The sequence below is a fragment of the Stegodyphus dumicola genome, chromosome 5, assembly GCF_044657685.1.
Source record: "Stegodyphus dumicola isolate Sdum_Otavi_A_Nest chromosome 5, ASM4465768v1".
In the NCBI taxonomy this organism is placed as follows: Eukaryota; Metazoa; Arthropoda; class Arachnida; order Araneae; family Eresidae; genus Stegodyphus; species Stegodyphus dumicola.
The window spans coordinates 161,204,195-161,228,974 of NC_140772.1; the positions used below are offsets into that span (position 1 = coordinate 161,204,195).

Here is a 24,780-nt window from a genome sequence, read left to right on the forward strand (position 1 = left end):
AAGAATAAACGGTACTTTTTGTTATAGCGGCCGCCGAGACTGAATCGCGAATCAACTGAGATATCTCGCCAAAATCTGGCTGCGTGTTCTTTCTTATACTTCTCTACGTGCTACGTGTTCTTATACCTCGCCACATAATCGTATATTAGCACCGTGTTGCATCTTTTCTCTCGCCGTGTGTTCTTCTATTATTCATTTTTACTTCCTTGTACGAAGTAAAAAGGAAGTATTGTAATTGCGAAAATTTTCAGGCAGCATATTTCAACGAAAATATCCATTTTCACCGCTATCGAATGCAATTTAACGATTTTTTTGGATGACATCTGTACGTAAGGATAAAATAAAAGACTGTTTTCCTCCAAAAAAAATATAAAACTGCTTTAAAATGAATTTTGAAGAGAATTTTTCTTTGCGTTTGTACGTACGTACGTATCTCGCATAACTCAAAAACGAGTAGTCTCATAACATTGAAATTTTGTATATAGGACTGCTATAATATGCAGATGTGCACCTCGTATTTTGGTTGCAATCGGCCGCACCAAATGTATATATATATATATATATATATATATATCCACTCTGTTACCCGGCTCAGTGATCTCAGTTTCTTTATTCTTATATGTTTGTAAATTGGGCATTTTTTGCTTTACAAATGACTGAATTGCGTTGTTCTTATCTTCTGGTTAAGTTTTTTGTGCCTTTAGTAAATCTGCAAGCAATATTTGTACAATTATCAAAAATTTAAAAGCTGTTTAAGTGCGGTTAAGCCTAATTTTTAAATAACATGGCGGACATATTTGTTTACATTTGAAACAGCAGAGTAGCAGATTTGTTGCCAATCTAGAGAGACTAAGCTTCGCAAAAACAAAGATAACGCCTTCATTTATTATTGCAAATTAAATCATGCATTATCCTTTCTGGACTTTTTTTCGAGGAAATAAGTGTTTAAGATTTACTTCGTAATTTTTAATATAGATATTTTGAGTTTTTATGTATTTTTGCCTTGGCGGGAAATGAGAATTGAATTAATTGAATGAGAAATAGTGAGTCGTCTTTGAAAAACTGTTCCTTTTTTGTTTTGTTTGCTTAATTTCTTTTATACATCGTTTTAGATTTATTATAGTATTTAAATAGAACATGTAGCAACGATTAGATAATTCTTCAAATGATATAAATTTTGTGCGTTCTGTGTTATAATATGAACGAAATATAACGCTGTTAAGTGAACCTAGCGCCAGAGTATTATGGTAAACAAATATAGTGAATTTTAAAGAGTGCATTTATTCTATTGTAGGTATGCCCTTTCGGCGAAGTAGATTTAATTCAATACAATAAGTTTAAATGAAATGCAAGAAAAATGCGTATAATTTAATATTTCGTACAAGGAAGTCATGTGGTGTACACATCGGATTTTTTATGAAGTTTTCGAAATCGCGTTGTTTATTTAAAAATATATTCATTGCTTTTTTTGTCAGTATAAAGTTGATAATCTTTACTTTACCAAGTAATGAGGTGGATGCCATAGCACTTTTTTCAAGAAAGAGGTCTTTTACCAAACAAATGAGTATGCAAAAGTAGCCACGACATGAAATTTTATGTTAACGACCAAACTATTTGGAGTTGCAATGTTAAAAATTAAAAAAAAAGGTGGGGGAGAGGACATCCGTGTTGGAAATTGGTCCAAAATAGGTGTTACTGCTATTGGATTTATGTATTGGAGAACATAATCTTGGGCAGAAGAGTTGAAGTCCATGAAATAGTGTAACAAAGAGCTTAATGTGAGTGAAAATGCTGCAAATGACTGGAACAATTACATGCGATAAAACAATAAGAAGAGTAGGGATTCTTAAAAATATTCTTAGGAAGCCCCCCCCCGACATGTGAGTATTAGTGTTCTTATTGTAAATTGTGTTGTGTATTTTTACATTCGCGCTTCATTAGCTTAGCGAACTTATAGCTGAGATCTTGGCTCAAATCTAAAATTGCCAAATACGGTTGAGGGGATCGATATAACAAAGAAGTGCTGAATAAACAAAGCTTGAGCAACTGGGAAGAAATTTTCTAGAATTATTTGAAAACTTGCCGGGTTTCACATATGTGAGTAGTTACTTCATTAACACAGTAATACCCCCATGTAGAGCAAATCCTACCGCTACGACAAAGTTAAAGAGGAAATCATAGAAAAGCATACTGCTGACATGCTGGATATTATAATCCCCATAAACAGTCCTAATGCTAGTCCTGTAGTATTATGCCAGAAAATCTCCTATCCATCAATTTGAAAGCACGGCAACTTGCTATTAATTACAAAAATCTAAACAGTATAACAAAACATCAAGTTTACCCCTTGCCAATAACTGAGGAAATAATGCGGAAATTAAGTCTGCAAAATACATGACGACGCTAAACCTCACGTTTAGATATTTTCAAACATGTGTGAAATTGAAAAGCGCGGTAAAAGCCGCATTTATTACCAAATCAGAGGTTTATGCCTTCCTTAGAATGCCGTTTGGCCTAAGTGGAGCTTCCACTACAGTTTAAAGAGCTATGGACATAATATTAAGGGGCTCACTAACGGCCGAGTGGAAGAGTCACTGAATACTAATAGGTCCGAGGTTCGGATCCCGCGAACGGGCTAGCTGCATTGCCGGTTTTTTTGGTTTTCCCCATGTGTGACTTGTATATGAGCCAGTTTTTCTTGAGAAAAGTCCTCCATGAAGGTATCCCTTCTCTTAGGCAAATGGCCCTCAAGGCATTGCCGTAATTAAATAAACCAAACTATAACCTTAAGGTTTGCATTAGGCAAATGAACATTCATGTATACAGATGACACACTAGTCACAAGCAACACAACTGATTAACAGATTCAGGACTTGCATCGCTAGCAGTAAAATATTTAAACTGTCACAAATCCAATATCCCTCAAATTTTCTTTCAAAATCTGCTGAAATTCAAAATGATACTTTTTCAACAGTAAATGAAACTCGTGGCTCTGTCTTTCTAAAGGATGATCCAACTGAAGATTCTCCTACTCAAACTATAAATCATAATTGCAGTGACATCTTAAAACATGAAATGAAGCTAATAATTAAAAACCTACCTCAGGGCAGAAATGGAAAGCACCTACGTGAAAGTACTTTAAATGAACCAAGCTTCATAATTTAGCAATAAAACCTTTCTGCCATCTAGCTATAAAAAGAAACTTAACCCCAATGGAAGCGCTGGATACAATCTTATGTATCCAGCGCTTCGCTTTAGCAAACTAAAATTCCCCATGCTGAACGAGAATTCAAATTGTTCTTCTATAGTTCATAGATGGATGGATAAAAAATTAAAGGAAAAGTTGGTTCAGCGTCTATTTTCAAACTGCCCCTTCAAATATCATAAAATGGAAAGTCATCTCCATAATAATAATAGCATTTTTCAGGCTGAATTATCAGCCATAAAAGCAGCGATTGAAACAACCATTCTCAACGAATTTACCACAAAACCTGATTCCCAAGATGGTATTTTAGCGATTAACAGTCCCTTACATTCCTCTCCAATAAAGTTTTCGACATAAATTATCTTCTTAATGTAATTCCAAACTACAAAATTAAAATTTCATGGATCAAAGGAGATAGTGGGCATTTTGGTAACGATTAGGCAGATGAGTTAGCCAAAGAAGCATCTCTTAATCAAGATGGTACTGAAAGCACCTTTCCATGACCACGTTCAAATTTCAAATGCCAACTAAAACAACTTGCTTCAAATATTGGCAATATTTGTGGAATAATGCTTCACAGGTAATTCCCAATGTAAGCTTCGTAACTCTGTACTGGAATCCTTCATAAAATTACTATATAACAGGATACGGATACTTCCCACACATTCTACGCAAGAAATACGGTTGCAATTTTTTTTGCAATCGGCCGCACCAAACGTATATAAATATATTTATATATATATCCACTCTGTTACCCGTCTCAGCGATTTCAATTTCTTTACTCTTATATGTTTGTAAATTGTACCTTTTTTGCTTTAAAAATGATTGTATTATGTTGTTTTTATCTTCCGGTTAAAGTTTTTATGCCTTTAGTAAATCTGTATGCAATATTTTGAGAATTATCAACAATTTTAAAGTTGTCTAAGTGCCGCTAAGCCTTTTTTATATGGCGGCCATTAATGTTTACATTTGAAACAGAGACTAGTGGATTTGTTGTCAATCTAAAGAAACTTAGCTTCGCAACAACAAAGATAACGCATTCATTTATTATTGCCAATTAAATCTTGCTTAATTCTTTCTGGAATTTTTTCGAGGAAATAAGTGTTTAAGGTTTACTTAAACGTAATTTTTAATATAGATATTTTGAATTTTTATGCATTAGAACTGAATTAATTAAATGAGAAATACTCAATCGTCTGTGAAAAACTGTTTCTTTTTTGTTTTGTTTGCTTAGTTTCTTTTATACATCATTCTAGCTTTATTATAGTATTTGAATAGAACATGTGGCAACGATTAGATAATTCTATTCTTTAAATGATATAAATTTTGTGCATTCTGAGTTATAATATGAACGAAATAAATAAGTTAACTGTTATGTAATTATTTGCTTATATAACAGTTACCTTAGTTTCCGTTATATAATTATTATATAAGTTAACTGTCATATAATTATTAATACTGTTAAGTGACTCTAGCGCAAGAGTATTGCTATGATAAACAAATACTAGAGTGAGTTTTAAAGAATGCATTTGTTCTATTGTGGTTTATGCGCTGTCGGCGAAGTAGATTTAATTCAATCCAATAAGTTTAAATGAAATGCAAGAAAAAATGCGTATAATTTAATATTCCGTACAAGGAAGTCATGTGGTGTACACATCAGATTTTTTAGAATTTATCAAGCCATATTAATAACCTCATTGAAACAGGCAATCGAAACAGAAAAATAGTCGGAAAACCTAAATGCACTGAAAAATAATTTTGAACTCTACTTCTCTGATTCCCATAAAGTTCAACCAATATTATTATTCATCTCAAACTCATTTGCCGAAATTAATATTTCAGATGTATCCCATAAGATTAGAAATGTGTTTAACAAAAATGTTGATGTTTTGGAAATGTGCTCGCGATAGGACAAATGTTGGGCACCACTGATGTAGGGAAATAGGGCCAAGTACAAGTTCCTCATGCAACATAACTTTTACATGGTGCGAATATGTTCACTTGTAGACTTCATAAACTGTAATAACCTGCTCCATCATACCAGTTTAAGTATCTTTTCTTAAAAAATGTGTTGATTTCTTGTCAAAATTATTTTCGTTATTCTCAAATTTTGCATTCTCAAATACCTGAGTTCTCCCATTCTTACTCAGTGTTTTTTATGTTATTCGCAAACTATTTGACCCGTGGACACTTCTTTAGTATTATAAAGTTCATTATAACATCGTGTTCCCAATACGTATTGTATTTACCTCATTATGTTTATCTGTTGTTCTTGTTGTGACTTATCTCACATGTTTGATAATCACATCAGAACAAGCTCACGAAATTCATCGTGACAAGGAATGCAAGTTTGCGCCTGTCGTTGGCAAGAGCCTTGAGCACCATATAGGTGACAGTACGACTTCGCTCAGTTCCGCCTCTAATTTGATGGAGAGCAGCCCCGGGCGGACGGGTTCAAGGGTTTCCCACCCCTCTTCTCCTACCACTAACCTCACGAGAGGACTTTAGGCTCGCCGCATATTTAAAGTGTCCTTATTCAGCACGATATTATACATTTACAAACATCCATTTTTTCCGAGATTCGAATCCGTGCTCTTCGGTACCGCAGAAGGCTCCCCTAACCATTATACCGTCTGGGCGGCTTATCTGTTACTTATTCTGTTATTTTTGTTTCATCAAAACAGATGTTCTCAATTTACTATGGGAATTTAAAATTGGATTGAAATTATTAGCTCAAAGGGTCTTTGTCCCTGAAGGACTAATAATAACCAAAGAAGTATAAGTAAGCCATATTGTTTTCGTTTTGCGATTTTGCGTTGAATCACTATAAATGTCCGTTTTACTTTTCAAACTGCTGCCACCAAATGTTAGAGTCTTGCATTATATCTGAAGAAATTAAATAATGAAAAATCTGCATAAATGTATATCTATTTTTTTTTCGCATTGTGATAAAATAGCGGTACATAGAGCCATCGAATTTTGAATGACGTAATCCTCCTACGAATATGGGCATGTGGAAGCTCAAATTTGAAATTTGGAATTTGCTTTATTATCGATTTCATATTTTGTAAAACTTTAATGAATTTTTGAGTAATAAACTCAACGATTTAAAAGCGAGCAATGGCAATACTCTACGGCGGGGGGAAAAACCTTTTTATCTCTAGCGGGCGCGGAACTGTGTATCGGAAATTCTAAAGATAGGCTCATTTTAAAATCATTTTGCGACATTGTTACTGAACTGAATTTTATAGTTTAAGTGCAAAGAGCATGATATTTAATAGATAAAGGTAACACACAAAACGTTAAAAAAAACGCCCCTTTGGTCGTAAGTTAAAATCTGTAACCTTTCAGATTTTTTAAATTTTACTTTAATATTTTTATGTTCTAAATCATGCTTTCTCAACTCTTATAAAGCTTGAAAATTCTTTAGGGTTATTTAGTATGGGAAAGCATTACCTATGAAACATTGGTGTTGGTACCTATGATACATTGCTGCTGGTACCTATGGTACATTGCTGATGACCCCCATACTTTTACTTGCACCTGTACCTATGTAAATACCCGCCAGTTAGCGGAAGTTAACTGTAGCACAAAGTGGGCCTGCTCTGGTCAATCAGAGCTTAAATCAGAGCTTCTTAAGCTTATTCTTTTATGCAAATTTAAACATGTTTCTGTCTTTGATTTCAGATGTAATGCGAGGGTTGGCTATTATATATCGTACTTTATGTCTTTAGATGCGGCTAAATTCATCAATAGAATGAAAGCTTCGAACTTGAATACCACTGTATAGTACTATTTGAAGAATTTATTTTTTCGTAATTTAACCCCTCTCGGTTTCTCCCATTCTTAGGCTATTGCAAATAAGCTTTCCTACAATTTTGATCTTTTTTCATCCATGCCTAATATGGACACAGATGATCAACGTAGGTCGATTCCAGTGTATTTTATTTCTCAAATTTTAAAATTGTTATTTTTAAATATTATATGCTACGAAGAAGTAAAAGCTCTTGCTTAAGTAAATGGCATAGTTTTACCTAAGCACTTCGAATATTATTTAAAGTAACTTCATTTATTTAAAATTTTTAAATGCGCATTCAAAAATTTACAGTTGCATCATTTTATACAATCAAGATTCCGAAAGCACTGCATACGGAAACAACCTATGCTTTTCGTTTTGTATCGAATAGATAAACTCTCCTAACATGAAATCGTTTCCTAAGTTAAGAATTCATTGTAAATCAGAGCTCCTTTTGATCTGATCGATCAGTCGATGAATATTTATGTTTTCATTTCTTCTAGCTTCTGAAGAGAAATGCACAAAAAAAAAAAAAAACCCCACTAACACACACACACACACACACAGAGGGAAAAAAAAAAAAAAAAAAAAAAAAAAAAAAACAATTTCGCAATCATAATGGATTTTCCGCATCACGTCTAAATTTGCGGAAAGAAAGAAAATACGAGAAGGTGCTCTATCTATCATTACTGTTTCTAACAAGAATTTACTAAATTACGTTTCTTTCCAAATCTAAAAAGATAGGGAAGATACAACCATACTGTTCCTTCACATCCTGTTATTCCTTCTGCTCACATTCCTTCAATATCCCAAAAAAAGTAAAGTGATATCCCATTGACTGACACTAGGTTTCTTTTTCTATTTCTTTCGCGCAATAGCCTGTTTGTTCATGTATTCTGACAGCATAGCGAAGATAAGAACACCGGTTGTGCCTGCGGATTGAAGCGTTTCCGTTGCGGATCTAGGATTTAGAGAGCAATGGTATTGCTTTCCCGAGTTTATTTTTGCTGCCCTTCTAATTTCGAGGTAGTTTTACCATTTATACGAACTGCTTATTACATGAGAAATTTTCAAACCGTAAAATGTAGAAATTTCTGAGTAGTCATTAAAAATTCCATCTCTTTATATATCTGCATAACATTTTACTGTGCATGCGGTTTGGTTTATTTGATTACGGCAAAGCCTGCAAGGGCTACCCGCCTAAGAGGAAGGGTGCCTTCGTGGACGACTTTCTAGTGAAAACGTTAATTTGTTGTTGGAATTCTAATTTTCGGAACAATGAATGCGAACTTTTTTGAAAACAACAGTTTACAGTGTGTTACTTGTGTAGCAGCTTAAATCAGTGTCCTTCAGACCCTACTAGACAAGGATGCCAGTTATCGCTTTAGTCTGAATTAAGACGACAAAGTCCTGAGAAGATTAAAATAAACTTTTTATTAACTTTTTAAACTTAACAGAAGACACCACTTGTGCTTACAAAACAAAACGCATAAGTTGAAATTTAAATTCAAATATCGAAGTCGAGGATTAAACAAACTGGTCTGCTTAAAAGCTGGATCAATTATTTAATAGTACACATTTAACGTCGGCTAGCAAAATGACTAAAGCCGTCTCTTTTCCGGAACGGGTGACAGGACTTAATTACAAGTGAGGCTGTCAAATGCTCTAACTTTAAAACATTCAAACACTTGGCTTAAACACTCACACAGCTAATTTATATTCTGGTGAGTATTATGGAAAGAAGAAGTTGTAGTAAAAGTTTAGATCAAAATAATTGGATAATTAACATAAAATCTTTATAATTTACGTGGCAGCAATGAGGCCTTGTTTACAAGGGCTGTTTAAATTCAATTATTTAAACTAATAGTAATCATCATTTCTCTGGATTATCGAAAAACACTATAACTGGATTTTCTCACTTTTTTTAAGTTGAATACATACTTACTACACTGCAAGTAACTTGTGTAATGTCAATGATAATCAAGTGATAATCATATTATATAAGTTATATAATGTATTTTTCCCTCCTTTCTGCATGCTTTCGTGGTGTAATGGTAGCACACTCGCCGCGTATTCGAGAGGTCCAGGTTCGAGTCTCGGGGAGGGCATTGCTCATTTTTCGTGTTAAAAATCCTAATGACTCTTCAGTGGCTCCCGAACTAAAAGGTGGTAGATGATGATTCTTCACAACCAAGATTTGTCAATTGGGTTCCCTAATCCCCAGTCGCCCTTTAAAAGGGGAATATATATATGGTATATTTTCCTTCCTTTCTGCATGTCTTGGTGAGCACATTCCGCGCGTCCAGGTTCGAGTCCAGGCAAGGGCATTGCATATTTTTCGAGTTTCCTTCTTCAAAATTTCTAATGATTCTACAGAGTGATAAATAAAATGTTGTATTATATGATAAACAATAAAATTGGCGATTTGTCGTCACGAATAAAATTTCATGTAAAATTGGCAATCAAAAGATCAACAGGAAGAACTGAAGTAATGTTGCATATATATGCCTTAAAAAAGAAGGTTTTTTGCAATTAATCTACATACATTGCTTGTCAGAACTAAAGGATAATCACAAAAATTCGCTCACAAAGTAAACTTGTAAGCCATTGTTGAGCAGTGTAATTATTAATATTAATGTTAATTATATGTAACTGAACACAAAACTCGACTTCTGCTTAGATTAGAGCATAAAATATGCAAATTAGGCCACTGCTAACGCCTTCTGTAAAGGATGCATGTAGGACTTAGGGTAGGCAGTGTTGTTTACAGTTAATGTGGTTTCTGACAATGATCAGTATTTATTAGTTATGACTCAACGGCATTCTTCCCACCAGCGGCCGAGCGGTAACGTCGCTGAACACTGGTAGTTCGGTCCGCGGTTCGAATCCCTCGAACGGGCTGGCTGCATGGATGTTTTCGTGGTTTCCCCCATGTGTAACGGGTATACTAGCCAGTTACTCTTAAAAAGGCCTCCACGAAGGCATCCCTCCCTTAAGGCAGATCGCCCTCGAGTGCTTTGCCGTAATCTAATAAACTAAATCAAACCGAAACAACGGCATTCTTTAAGATAAGAGAAAAGTGAAGTGGAAGGCAGGAAAACACAAATGGAAGACTTCAAGATCTGAATCTCTTTTAAAGTGTCATATCAAAAAATTGTAACTGCTTTTTTAAAGTAAATCAGATAGTAGATCAGCCTAGTCACAGGCGGCAAAGAGCAACAGCTGCTTCTGATCTACCACAAGAACTGGTATCAAACAGTCCACGACTTACAAACGTTTCACGAAGTTGAGCTTTACACGAGAAAATCAATTATTTGTATCTTATTCACTTCATCTTCCTAAGGAAACCGTTTAAGATGATGATGTCATTATGTTTACTGGAGCCGAGAGGAATGAGGCTGTTTATTGATGAGTCTAGATATATCCTGAACTGTGATTCGAAATACGTTTTTATTTGGACGGAGTGAGGAAAATGCAACTTGCCTTCCTTTGATCATTAAAAGTACTTTTTCAGAAGAGATTTCATATACTTTGGGTTGAAATTATCAAAAATGGCTGAAACAAGCTACATATCTTTGATGAAATTCTGTAACCGGTCACGCATGTGTGGACGAAGTCTTCTAAAAGACAGAATTATATACTGTACTAAACAATATATTGGAAATCCTTTTTTTTTTTTTTTTTCCTTTTTAAATTGAGGAAAGGGGAAATCAATTTTGTATTCTTTTTAAATAGAGGCTAATCAGCCATGTTAGTACTGTACGAAGGCTTCACGGGGTTAGATTTTATTCTAGAAAACAAATGGTTTGTGCTCCACTCACTCCATCTTCCAAAGGGGTCTATTTAAGATGGTGTCTTCTTCATCATCAATAGAGCCGTGAGGAATAGGGTTGTATACTGTTGTCTGATGAATTCAGATATAGCCGTAAGTCTGAGTCTAGCCGCGTTTTGGACTAATATACATCGATCTTTTGCCATATACCACCATATAGCCCTGACATCGCTCCTTCGGACTTCTCCCTATTTTCACACCTGCAGCTACATCTTACTGGTGCTATCTTCTGTTTGCACATCACGTCCGAAATGAGGTTAATCTGCTTTTAGACTCGCGGCCACCATGTTTCTGGGCCGAAAACTTTGAAAAACTACCAAAACGTTGACAGAAAATCATAGATTTGGAAGGTGATTACTACTCACACTAAAGGTACTCCTTCCATGTCTTTTTTCTAACTTTATTAAGTACGCTTTTTGGTGGAAAACTTTCCTTACAGCCAAGATAATAACTGTAATACATTGCATTAACCAGTGCTGCGCCCACCAGCGGCCGAGCGGTAAAGTCGCTGAACACTGGTAGTTCGGTCCGAGGTTCGAATCCCGCGAACGGGCTGCCTGCATGGGCGTTTTCGTGGTTTTCCCCATGTGTAACGTGTATACGAGCCAATTTCCCTTATCGGAGAGGAGGGATGCCTCCACGAAGGCATCCCTCCTCTCAGGCGAGATAGCCCTCGTGTGCTTTGCCATAATTAAATACACACACATAACCAGTGCTGCAATATGTTTTTATACCATTATACGTAACTTTAACAAAATAAATTTATTTTCGGACTTAATTTCATTAATAATTTGACATATTGTAAATTCGACGTTTTTTATCAGATTTGGATGATAATTTAACTTGCATTAATGGGGTGGAAATTGTTACAGGGTTACTTTTCTGAACCCCAGGAGTAGTTAAACTTAATAAATCCTAAAACACAGTATTTATACACACGCGAATTGTTACATCTAAATATAATTTCTCCAAAGTAGCTATCATACCTTTTTATCTTTTACTAAATTTAATTACTATTATTTATAATATCTGTTTAAATTTCTGGCGTAAACGTTGATACTTTTCTTCTAATTTTCATCACTGCAGCTGTAATCATTATATAGTAGAACACCAGTTATCTGGGCCTCAGGTATTTAAATTTATATATTTATTTAATAAACCTTACAGTCTCTTTTATTTTCTTCTTTATGGGAATAAAATTAAGCTTGTTCTTTGTTACTTTAGGTGTTTTTAATCTTTTAATGTAAATAGGATTAAAAATATAGTGCATAAAGCACGGCTCTTTGAATGCTAAAGTTGCATAATAGTTAAGTTTATTTTAATATTTCATACTTTAATTCATTTTAGAAAGTAATGTCTTAGATTAATTTTAATTAAATAGAAATGAAATACGTAAAGTTTTTCATACAAGTAAAAAGCATTTTGTCTTTCTGTTTTTGTAAAATTAAAGAAATTGTGTGTTTGGCTTCAAAACCTAAACCTATATAAATAAAAATTAATCCAATTGTTTCATTGTTTTATTTTATTTGAAGTAAAAATGATTGCATGTTAAGGCAAAATCAAAATAATTTCTTTATTTTTAATGTCAAAAAAGCGTTTACAATTTATTTTGTATAAACTGAAATACTTTCTTAAAATTTATAACATTTGTTGGGAAAAAACATGCCATAAACGAAACAATAAAGGTCCTTCACTTACATAATAGCTAACACATAGTAAATTGGGCTATAGAAAAACGAAAATTTGCATTATCTGCGTTTTTCAAATATCCAGATGAGCTGCAACCTTGATTCGTGAGCATTTGGAATTCTACTGTATTTTCAAAGTGAAGGGAAAAAACCCTTTATATGGCTTATCTGGAATAAATAAATTCATGCGTCTTTCTTCATATTTCGCTTTTTTATGAAATATGGTTTTTCCTTCTTTCTTTTTGAAATATTTTCTAATCTTTCAAAATGGTCTGCCGAGATTTATAATCCAGCTCAGAAATGTTGAAATGCATTTTTCATCCTCGAGGCCTTTCATTTCCTAGCAGTCAAATCTACAATAGATATTCCCAACATTGACAATTCATCCCTCAAGTGTGACGGTTGCCCATTGCCAGAGGAGATTTATTCTACGAATTGTTCTTTGTTTCTAATGGTGCCTTGTCTTGCTTATTTGATTAGTGTACAACTGCTATCTCTAACGCTTACACCAAATATTCTTCTTCGGATGAGGTACTAATTTGGCTTTTAACGTGTAGTTACAAATGAATGGATGTTTAAATCTCTGCTAGTAAAGCAATACGTTGATAGTTTTTTATGTAGAGAAAAAAGTGTGTTTTGAGAATTACGTGGCCCTTGCGTTTGTGAAAAATATTACTTAAACAAAGAACTACATACATATCAGCAACTCTGAGTATGATTTATTGAAGCTTTCCCATTAAACCTGGTACAGAAATATTCATTATGATCATGAAAATTAGTTGAGATTCTAGTTAGTCTATATTCCTTAAACTGTAACGTGTTACAAACTACATATTCTTTCCATGGTTCAAAATTTTTACTACAGTTCTCTTTGAATGTGATAAATATTTGGTGATAAAATTAAAATACGGCACAGGATTGGCCAGGTTTTTATGAGCATAGGACTAATAGACTTCTAAGTCGGCCTTCATGGTCTTGATGTGATGCAGCCACGAAAGTTTATCGTGGATGGCGACTCTCATGCACTACAGTTCAGCCATTGTTTGCTCCGGAGCTCCTCTGAGATTTAAATACCGAGCATGTTTGTCAAGGCGATCTTATCTCTTAAGTAGGGTTTTTGTCTTGCTCTTTGATATAAACGGTTTATATCTGCGAGTTTATTGGCTGAATTGCCATAGACATTATCTTGCTTCATCCTTTGTGGGTTCTTTGGCTTTTATGAGAGAACTTTGTGGGTTTCCTTGATAGGATGACTCTGACTAGCAATTCTAGATGAGTATGCTTGGTGAATCAACTTTATGGCGTTATTAATACCATCAGATACTGAGACTGTTTTTTATATTTTTAGCTTTTATTTTTCTATCCACATTCATTTGGGAGGGATTCGTCCTTCTATATATGCAGAGTTTCATTACAAGCGCCCATGTGTCAAATATGGCTTTGTGCTCTTCATTTCTTAGTGCATTGTTGTCCTTGAATAGAGAGATGAGGATGTAATTAACCATTTCCCATTTAGTGGCTGCAATCGAAAATACTGAAGCTAGAATTGTGGCGGCCGTAATAAGCCTTTTGGTAATAAGCCTTTTGGTTCTGTTGTTAGCTATGGAGACACTGTCATGTATTTTCTAGGCAAATTTGATTTTTCTTGCGAAATGTATTATTAAATGCCGCAAATTATAGTATTAATCAGCTTATCTTAGATTCTTTTGACTTCTTGTTATTTGACATTGAAGCTTAACTCTGAGTTTTTTTAGGTATTATCCAGATGCATCTGAATTTCAGCCACCGACCTCTTGCTATTTTTAGCACAATTTAATAGTATGTATTCTCGACATCTTGGTAAAATTAGTGTCCGAAGTTTTTCTCGCCTTCTACCAAGGGCTTGTTGTCTTCTGGTGAGTCAGGATCTCAAATTAAAGCCGATTGCGGTGCAATCTAAGGTAATAGTGCTGTCTTTTCTGCATGTCATCGAGTAGAGCTCTGACTTTATTTGAATTATCCTCTTCCCTCCTGTCTCTTCCCTACAGTGGCGTTATCTGACATGATGATTAACCTAATCTTCTGGAGATAATTTTCTGCTGTCATAATATCTGCTCTACTTAACTTATATTTGCTTATGTGGGACTGAAACCTCTGTGACAATAAACGAGACTGTAAACGGAACTGGCACCCTGCATCACTGGTAAGTTTTTGGTGAGTGGATCCGTTATATTTGCTGAAGTTGTTGTTGGTAAAACTGGAGCTTCTGACCTAGAGGAGTACCTAAGAGTATAGAGTTTGCTGTGCTATTTGGTACTGTAGGGTTAAATGGGCGTAAAACAGGTTGAGAATATTTCTTTAGAATCCTTATATGATACTTGTAAGACCAAGCACTGAGAAAAACTTGCTGTCACAGTAAAAATGGAAATCAGATAACAGAAGAAACTCTTAAAAATATGATTAATACAATCTTTACGTACAAATACAGGTTGCAATGATATTAGAGATATGTAATGAGACCTGGTGCTATTTATAGAAAGTCTCTAAATGATAATCACGGCAACTGAAGACAGAGGCTTAAATCAAAGGAAAATATTATTGGTGGTCAATGAGGAGTTAACACGAAATGTTAGCATGTGAAATAAAACAAAGAAATCAAGCAGTCTACAAAGAAGCAAAAGAAATATCATTCCTTGTACACTATAATAAAAATAAGTGTCCGATCTGCTGCACAGGCAGGATAGACACATTTGAACACTATAGAAGAGCGTTAAGAAGTAATACAATGCTAAGAAAAGTACATCTATAAAAAATAAAATGAAGTAAAAATACTTTGAATATAGAATTTTGCTTACTTTGTAGAGACATCAGGTATGTTTTGAAAGCAGGAGAGATGAAAAATGAGAAATGCCCTCGCCGGGACTCGAACCTTGGACCTCTCGAATTCGCGTCGAGCGGGCTGACCACTACACAGCGAAAGCATGCTAAGAAGGCGGGAGAAATACTTCATATATATCCCCTTTTAAGGAGCGAGTGGGATTTTAGGAGACCCAATCGCCAAATCCTGGTGGTGAAGAATCGTCATTCACCACCTTTTAGTTCGGGCGCCATTGTAGAGACATTAGATATTTTTTAAAGCAGCAGAGATAAAAAATGAGCAATGCATTCGCCGGGACTCTAATCACAGACCTCTCGAATTCGAGTGGAGCGTGCTGACCACTACACCGCGAAGGCATGCTAAGAAGGCGGGAGAAATTCCTTATGACTTAATAATTAAATCTGTGACATTATTCAAAAATACAGATATGAATGTAACATTTATATAAATTCCAAAGACTAAACGCAAATCAACAGTACATTAATTTCCAACAAGTTACATAACTTTAATATGAAGATAAAACCAGAAACTTCAGGTAACTGAGACTTGAAAAATTCTTAGCACCAAAACAAAAACCTGAATGTTCCGCCGAAACGTGTAGCTAAGAGTTATGCAAAAGTGTTCTTAAAATAAACGAAGCTTGAAATGATGATGGCCTTTCTTAAATTACTGCTTAAAAAAGGCAGAGTTCCTTAATTTTTAATCGAAAGGAAAAAATTTAGCCTAATTAAAGATTTTCTAGGAAAAAAAAACTGAAATTAGGTTACATATATGATACTCAAATACAAGGAATCAAAAGTAGATTATGAAATTATTAGTCTGCCGGCTGTAGGACAAAGTGACAGGAAGTTCAGAAAGAGAATTAAGAGCAATTAAAGCCAATTGAAACATTGGGAACTGAAGGTCACATTAAGGCACAGGAATTAAGCAACAGAAAGAACACGAAGAAAATTACTGGAAAAAAACTGAAAAGAATTATTTCAAACAAAAAGTTATTAAGTCGATTAGGGTTAGTTAGCACCTAGAGGTCATAATGAAAATCAGAATTCAAGCCAGATCGAAAACTATTTCGCATGCTTTGAATACGACAGTTTTCTGTCATATTCCTCATTGAATACTCATCAGTGAATATGACAGTTTTTTAAATTGCATTAAAAATATGGAAATCGAGGATGAGTAAATGTAAGTTATTTATCACATGATATGTGTGAGAAACTCATCAACATCTTTAATTACATTTATAACAGGAGAACTTAAATCAGCAACGTATTACAGTCTTAAATTCGACTCTACATCTGATATTTTACTCATCGATCAACTGACATTATTTACAAGGTATGTATAACCTAATGGGTATGCAGAAGGAAGGTTTCTAAGGGTTTAATACTGATTGAACTATATTCGAAACAACAGGTATTGCCCGCTTTAGAAAAACTGGGTATAGATATTAAACTTTATAGAAGGCAAACGTAGGACAACAAAGTAAATCTGCCAGATAGATACTCAGAATTTCAGTCTCATATTAAATGTTACAGTTAGAGTGTGATTTAAGTACATCTCTTGCGTTAACCTTTCTTTAAATTAACGGGTAGTTTTGCTACAGAAATCTGTAGGGTCGCTGTTCAATGGTCTAAGGTCTATCTTTGTTTTTTTTCTCTCTTTCCCCTCATCGCTGCCAAATTTTGTGCAGAAAGCTAAAAATGTGTTAAAATAATTCAATGGGAAAAAATAATTTACCCGATACTAGATGGTTTGCAAGAGTTTGACAGACTTTATATCCCGCCTTCTTAGCATGCCTTCGTGGTGCAGTGGGCAGCACACTCGGCGCGTATTCGAGAGGTCCGTGGTTCGAGTCTCGGCGAGGGCATTATTCATCTTTCTCATCTCTCCTACTGCGAAATAACCTAATGTCTCTACAGTGGCGCCCGAACTAAAAGGTAGTGGATGACGATTCTTCACCACCAGCATTTGACGATTGAGATCCCTAAGCCCCAGTCGCCATTTAAATCCCTCCGAGCGGCCAGGGTTTTCTCTAAGAAAGCACAAATTTCCCGAAACTACTATGAGAACAAATTATTTTTTTGATTTTAATGTAAAAATTCTCCTGGTATTTTATACCTGGATTTGTTTCTTTTGATATATTGCCTTAATTTCTTTGACATATTTTAATATGCACGTATATATACATTCTTACAGATACTACAAAAATTATTCTGGGCCGTATATATACGGCCTTGCAGCTTAGAGGGTTAAAACGGGGATTGTATAAGGTATTTCTCCCACCTTCTTAGCATGCCTTCATGGTGTAGAGGTCAGCACGCTCGGCGCGTATTCGAGAAGTCCGTGGTTCGAATTCCGGCGAGGGCACTGTTCATCTTTCTCATCTCTCCTGCTTCCAAAATGTCTAATAAATCTACAGTGGCTCCCGAACTAAAAGGGTGGTGGATAATGATTCGCCACCACCAGAATTTGGCGATAGGTTCCTTTTATCCCCGTCACCCTTTAAAAAGGGGAGTATATAAGGTATTTCTTCTGCTTTCTCGGCATGTAGTGGTCAGCACACTCGGTGCGTATTCGAGAGGTCCAAGGTTCGAGTCTCGGAGAGGGCATTGCTAATTTTTCATTTCTTCTGCTTCTAAATAACCTAATGAATCTACAATTTAAAGCATTAAAAATTGCTTACAACCATGAAAAAGAAGTCTTATCTACTATCTGTGCTTCAATTTCGGAAGAAAGTAACTAGTGGATGCCACACCTTTATTTAAATAATTATCCAGATATGAAACGATACTGATAATAATTTGGAATACCATTTTACGGATAGTGATTGTCACCAGCAAATCCCTACAAACAACTAAATGCACCCTATTCAAAGGAGCTCATTTATTAAAATGTTAGAAAGTTTTATTGTTCCATTCGGTCATAAATTTCCGAACACAGAAAAAGAGACAATTGCAGTGACATCTTTGACATTTGAAGAACATAAATGAAAGCCACAAGAAAGGGGAAAAAAAATTTTTTTTGGATAAAAGTAATGAAGGATCTAAATTACTTTCAAACATTGAAAATTTTTTTAAATTCTTTTAGTATTAATTATGATAATATGTAGATCGTAAAAATGAAGTACATAAAAAATGTATAAAATTTAAAAATATTCTTTAACTTATATTTGTTGAATTTAAGAAAAAGAAATCTTGCAAAAAAGTTGTAGCGCCATCAGGATGTTTATGAAGCAGGAGACGTGAAAAATGTGCAGTGTCCTCTCCCGGACTCGAAGCCTAGGCCACTTGAACACGCGGCGAATATGCTTCCAATTACACTACGAAGGCGTACAGAAAAGAGGGAGAAAGTACCTTATATACTTTCCCTTTTAAAGGGCGACTGGGGATTAGGGGACCCATTCGCCAAATCCTGGTGGTGGCGAATTATCATTCACCATCTTTTAGTTCAGACGTCACCTGCAGAATCATTAAGAATTTTTGAAGCGAAGGACGTGAAAATTTGCAGTGCCCTCGCCAGGGTTCGCCGGAACTCGAACCAAGGACCTTCCGAATACGCGTCGAGTATGTTTCCAATAACCCCACGAAGGCATACGAAAAGAAGAGAGAAAATACCTTATAAAGTTAAAACTCATTTATATATATATATATATATATATATATATATATATATATATATATATATATATATATAAAGTAAATGTTATGTATTTTGATGATGAAATGAAACCGTTTTTATTGCATTTAAACGGAAATGAAGACAAAGATATTTCTGACACACAAGTATATCATGCTATAAAAGAAATAGCATTAATTTTTTCTATTGTCAAAATTATTTGAATAATTTTTTGACTATTCCGTTTTCCAGGGAGAGAAATCTTCCTCTGTCACATAAATCTCTCTCTGACTTCTCTCTCTATCTTTATCTGGAGAAAAATATGTCTCTATCTTAAAAAGGATAAAAACCTATTTAAGAAATACAATGTCAGAAGAGAGATCTCTCAAACTCTGTGGCTATAATGTATATGAAACAGGAGCAGTAAACTTCGATAATAATTAAGGAATTTGCTAGAAAGAAGACCAGAAAACATTTATTAAACCGACTACTTGATAAGCATCTAATTTAATAATCAACTATTTTAATTTCAAAATATTCCATGAAATGTTTGAACAGTTTGATGTTTTACTTTTCTTTTTCATAGAATATGTAATTTCTTGACATAATTTTATTTTTTATTCATTTTGGTCTTGATATGCGGAAGAAATAATACAAGGATATTTTAAAATAAAATATTTTATCATAATTTTATTAAGATATTAATAATATTGAGTAATTCTGTGTATTTAATTATTTATTACACTTCAGCACTACTTGCGTTTCGAGTATAGGCATACAAATTTTCTCTGATGGGCTTCCGAAATTTTACCTCCAGAGCTTGCTAACTGATTTAACTCGCGCCTCAATAAAATTTAATTTGTTGTCAATTTTTTTGCCTAAGTATTTATGCTTTTTACATAGACATCAATTTTCTTTCACGTATTTCAGATCATAGAAGGGTGATAATTGATTGAAAAGTCTTTCGAAAAATATTGTCTTAGTTTTTCTCTTTGGTGATTTATCAGTTTTTGCTGTTTACAAATGTCGATGAAGATTGATAATGTCTGAGTGATATTTTGTTTTAAGATTTCTCTTGAAGTCCATCGATTACCAATATAGCATCATCGGAAAATACAGTTAGTTTTGAATGTTCAGGTTAATTATGTTCAATTGAAGTTGGACGCTATGTCCTGCTCTTAAACAGGAGACTTGAGGGCAATCTGTTTATTGAATGTACAATAATAGTTTCACTATTATTGCATCGGAATATATTTTTTTTTCTGTATTTAAGGTAGTTTTGAATGACTCTATCGGTGTTCTTCGAGCAACTTAAAGCTTGCAGAATTGCTGACCCTCAAAGAGAATTGAATATTTCTCTTAGGTCTAAGCAAATTAATGCAGAACGAATACTGTTGACTTCATTATTTTGCATTCCGTTTAATGTTTCATCTATTGAGTGAAAGGTAGCCTTGGGTAAAATCTATGCAATTCTGTTTCCTGGAGTGATGTCTGATGTGGTCTGCCAAAGCCCTTTGGAATTCTTTTGCACATGATGATAGAAAATTTATAGGATCTTATTTATTTTTCGAGAATAAAATAATTTGTCTTATTACGAATGCATCTGGGTATGTATTTAAACTGGTGAATTTATTCATGAGATTTAAGGTAATTTTTGAAGAAATTGTATACCAGGGTTGCTAATAACGTCACATCCTAGATCCTTCTTTTCTGGAAGGTACTTGATTATTTTGAAGATCTACGAGTAAATTCGGAATCATATGCATCCTTATTTTTCAACTCTAAATGTTTAGTAGTTTAATTTTTAAATCAAATTTTATTTTGTTCAGATGGATTTACAACAATTTTGTACTATTTGTAAAAATAGATTTTATTTTACGCTTTCGGAATTGCATTTTCGTAACATAGAAATGCAACTCGCATAAAATAATAAAAGAATATTGACGCCGTCTTGAATACGCAAAATTTTGATTCTCCGAGATTTCATTTATTGGAAGCATTTTGCTGCTATGGGCATCTAATGAACTTATTATAAACTCACATTTATGAAATTAGCATACGCGCAACCTTTAGAATCATTCGCTTTTAAAAAAACTTTTTATGTATATCTTTTTAAACTATATCGTTCATATTAAAAGCACCACATTTCATTGGAATAAGAAATGTAATTTCGTGGTTATACACAAGACGCTCTTCATTTGTAATTATCGATTTTTAATGCTGAAATCGTTCCAGTTCTAAAAGCAAACTGTAAGCAAATACTACGGACGTGTACATTCGAACCCAAATGGCTCCAAAGCTTTTTCTGGAGCACCCAGTTGCAAGAACGAGCTTTCCCTTGCGTTCGCTGCGAGGTATGGTTTGCTTAAATTCTGATGGGATACTATGGAAGATTTTTCACTTCCTTCTAACGTGTATTTAATATACCATATGCACTCTCTTCTTCTGAATTTGAAGACCTGCAAGTTTGCCCTACATGCGGAAATGCGCATTCACAAGGACTATCATTAATGCTTCAAGAAGGTTCGATATTCGGTCTTTCGCAAATGAAAACCTGATTTTATTGGTAGGTTTGAATTCCCATCAGAAAACCATATTATTTGAAGACTTTAGTAAGTAAAGGGCTAAGTTTAGGAATGAACGGTAAAAAAATAGAAGGGCATCAGATATTTCGAAGAACTGTTTGAAGCTGAAAGTGATGAAGGGCTGGAAGATTCCTTATTCGCGATATCGTGAAGATAAAGATTATTATGGAAAATAACAATATCTTTCAGAATAATTATGTTCATATACCGAAGTGACAGAGTCTGAACACAAATAAATTGCAATGAACAAAAATGCAAAAGGCCGCGCTTTTTTGTTTACATGGTTGGGCAGAGCAAGAGTGTGGGAGCTAGAAGATAGCAAGCTGATTTGCTTTTCATGTTCATTTACATTTGCGTTTGAAAGTGATCATTCCGATCATGTGCCCTTGAGCTGCCAATTTTAGCATATCGATATAGCAGATCCAGAGTTAGCCTCCATGAGAGAATACATGTTGCTTTTACTTCTCAATTCCTTTCTTTCTTTGTAACTTACTACACAAAAATTTGGTGCAGCCTTGAACTGAAGAAGATCAAGTACTAGAAAAAATTTATGTATACTCTCTGTTTATTTCACATTTGAATTTAATTTAAATGAAAAGAATCACGTTTGTATCTGCATGCATTTGGCTTAAGTTCTCAGTTCTGATAAATATTTAGTTATTAAAATGGAGCAAAAGTTGATGGAGAAAGGAACAACAACTAATAAAACATTTTTTTTTCAGAAATGAAATCTTTGTTTAAGCCGTCATAGAAAAAATTATTTGCGACGTCTAAAATAAATCCTAAGAATTTTTACAGAGTGTGGCTAAAAAGAAGTAACCAAAAGATTATACAAATAATGTATTTATTATTATTTTCTTGAATACCTAAGTGCTTTTATTTTTTCATGTTTAATCTTAATGTTAATTTTTTCACAGTTCTACAACTGTTACAACTTAGGTATTTTTTCCAGAACGACTTGATTCCAGAGGACTGTCTTTTTGTCTTAGAAGTTCAGACTTAACGATATGTTATGCTTTATTATGGGGAATGCTAAAAGAGAAATATTTCACGCTCATCCCACGAGTAGTGGAAGATCTTCGCGAGAACATTCAATCAGTAACTGTGGATATAACTCTTGAACTGTGTTCCAATGTATTTTCAACTATTATAGAACGCTTGGAATATGCGCTTATCGATATGGAATATGCACTTATCGCTTGGAATATGCACTTATCGATTATATAAATATTGTTTCAGTTAACCTTTTTTGCCCTACAGTGTATTACAATTTAAGCAACAAAAATTAGTCTTAACACTGCGTCGTATATTACGTACCTACCCCAGAGAAATTTTAATAACCCACATATGAGTCAATACTTCCCGTGCCTAATATTGAATGTCATGTGAAGCGGAGAAGGAGAAGCAAAACTATTTTACAGCTTACAATTTTAGTTAATTCTGTAGCCAAACTACTACAATTCAATACTTCTATAAATATAACCTTTTAAAATTTATAGACTATTTCTAGCCTATCTTTTAAAAAATAATCCTTATTTTCCTTTCATTGGTCTTATTTCTCTATTCATCTATGCGATTGACGGTTACAGGTTTCTTAAGTTAGACTATTTTTGATTCAGTGACTATTATTTTTTCCTAGTAAAATTTCAATTGTTTTAAATTCTATTTATAAGATGTATATCATAAATTACAGCACTTCTTTCATTACAAACTGATGCTATGGAACTCTCTCAACCAGAGCTTGCCAGTGTCATGTTTCTGAAGTTTTTGCCTATAAACACCTCTGATTCTGGCCGACATCAAAAGGTGCGTTTGCTTTTGTGAAAGTCACGTGCGTCTTCACAGAAGATTTCGTAAAACGACTCCATTTTCATTCCAGACATAACACCGACGGTCTCGGGCTTCCAGATTGTTCTGAAGCCCACCTAAGCTATCCCTTAATCAACAAACGAGCCCTGCGTCCCCCGCAGCGCATGCTGCGCGGAACAAAATTGATCCATAGAAGGTCACCCCTTTTTGCTTTTCCCGTTCTGTGTGCGGCGCTCTCCTGCCACGCGCATTTTCAGCTGGAACCTCAGCGAAAGGAGACATGACGCTGCTCTGAACGGAACGCCGCTCCGCTCGGATTGGTGCAGAGGTGAGCTATCGTCTGCTATAGAAATTTTCCTACCACTTGTTATGTTTTGATTTAATTGACAGATTTTCAAAAATCTCCCACAATTTCAATAATATCTCACTATAGGATCTGGGATTATGAAATTATTAGGAAGCGTTGGTCAATGGAATTAGTTATCGTCATGAAACGATTACTTACCTGATTTGAGACTTAAATTTTTTCTAGTAATACGTTTTCTTCTTTCCGTGCAAAGTGTAATGTAAAGAATGCTTTATATTTCTATAAATAGTTTTTGACTTGAACATACATAATTTGAAAAAAAAATTACGTCATTACGTTTTGTGGAGAATGTAGTTGGTGATTATAAAATTCTCTAGACTACGAAAAGAATCTCTGTTTTATGTTTAGGTGCATACTTCTTAATTTAAAATAGATAGCGTTTTCATTTCACAAAGCATCGAGTTAGTCGATAATTAAGTTAACGTCAGATATTTTACAACTTTCAATCAATTTACATTAATACAATAGTTAATAACTTTTCTTTCGATAAATATCCCACTGTAAAGGCGAAGGAGTATAAAAAGGTGTAATAATGAACAGAATGCAAATCCTCTTTGACTTTAGGACTTTATATTATATTTTATTCACCCACCCACCTTCGTGTTCTTGCACAAAAAAACAGTTTTATTATAAATTTCAATCCTTCGCCCCCCCCCCGAATTTCGTACCAAAAAGAACTGTGATTTGGAATTCTAAGCAACTGAGCAAAATGAAGAAATCAATATTCTGATCAGATAATGTTTAATTCTCGTCAGAGATTTCTTGTATTACAAAACGTTTCTTATTTTTTTTTTCATTACTAGATAACTATTTTGCATAGTATTCAATAAGTGAAATACTTTCTTCAGCTTTGTCTCTCTTTGTATAATTTTTACATGCGTTTCGTATGTTCTTTGTTTTTAACCTTCAACTAGATGAACCTGTATCTGGAAACTTGTATAAGTTGTGTTTTCATCTACGAAAGGGATTGTTATTAAGGATTGTTTATATAGTCACGCTAACTTGGTTTGAAGATTAATAGCTCAT

The 24,780-nt window shown here is 34.2% G+C and overlaps 2 protein-coding genes across 2 annotated transcripts in view; one reads left to right on the forward strand and one right to left on the reverse strand.

The window, feature by feature from the left end:
- The window catches only part of LOC118199269 (uncharacterized), a 243,724-nt gene that overhangs the window by 33,915 nt on the left and 185,029 nt on the right, over positions 1 to 24,780 (reverse strand). The window lies entirely within an intron of this gene.
- The window catches only part of LOC146997306 (ras-like protein family member 10B), a 59,434-nt gene continuing 58,146 nt past the window's right edge, over positions 23,493 to 24,780 (forward strand). Inside the window, exon 1 of the mRNA XM_085817308.1 lies at positions 23,493 to 23,715. The gene's annotated coding sequence lies outside the window, so the exon portion shown is untranslated. The remainder of the gene's footprint in view (positions 23,716 to 24,780) is intronic.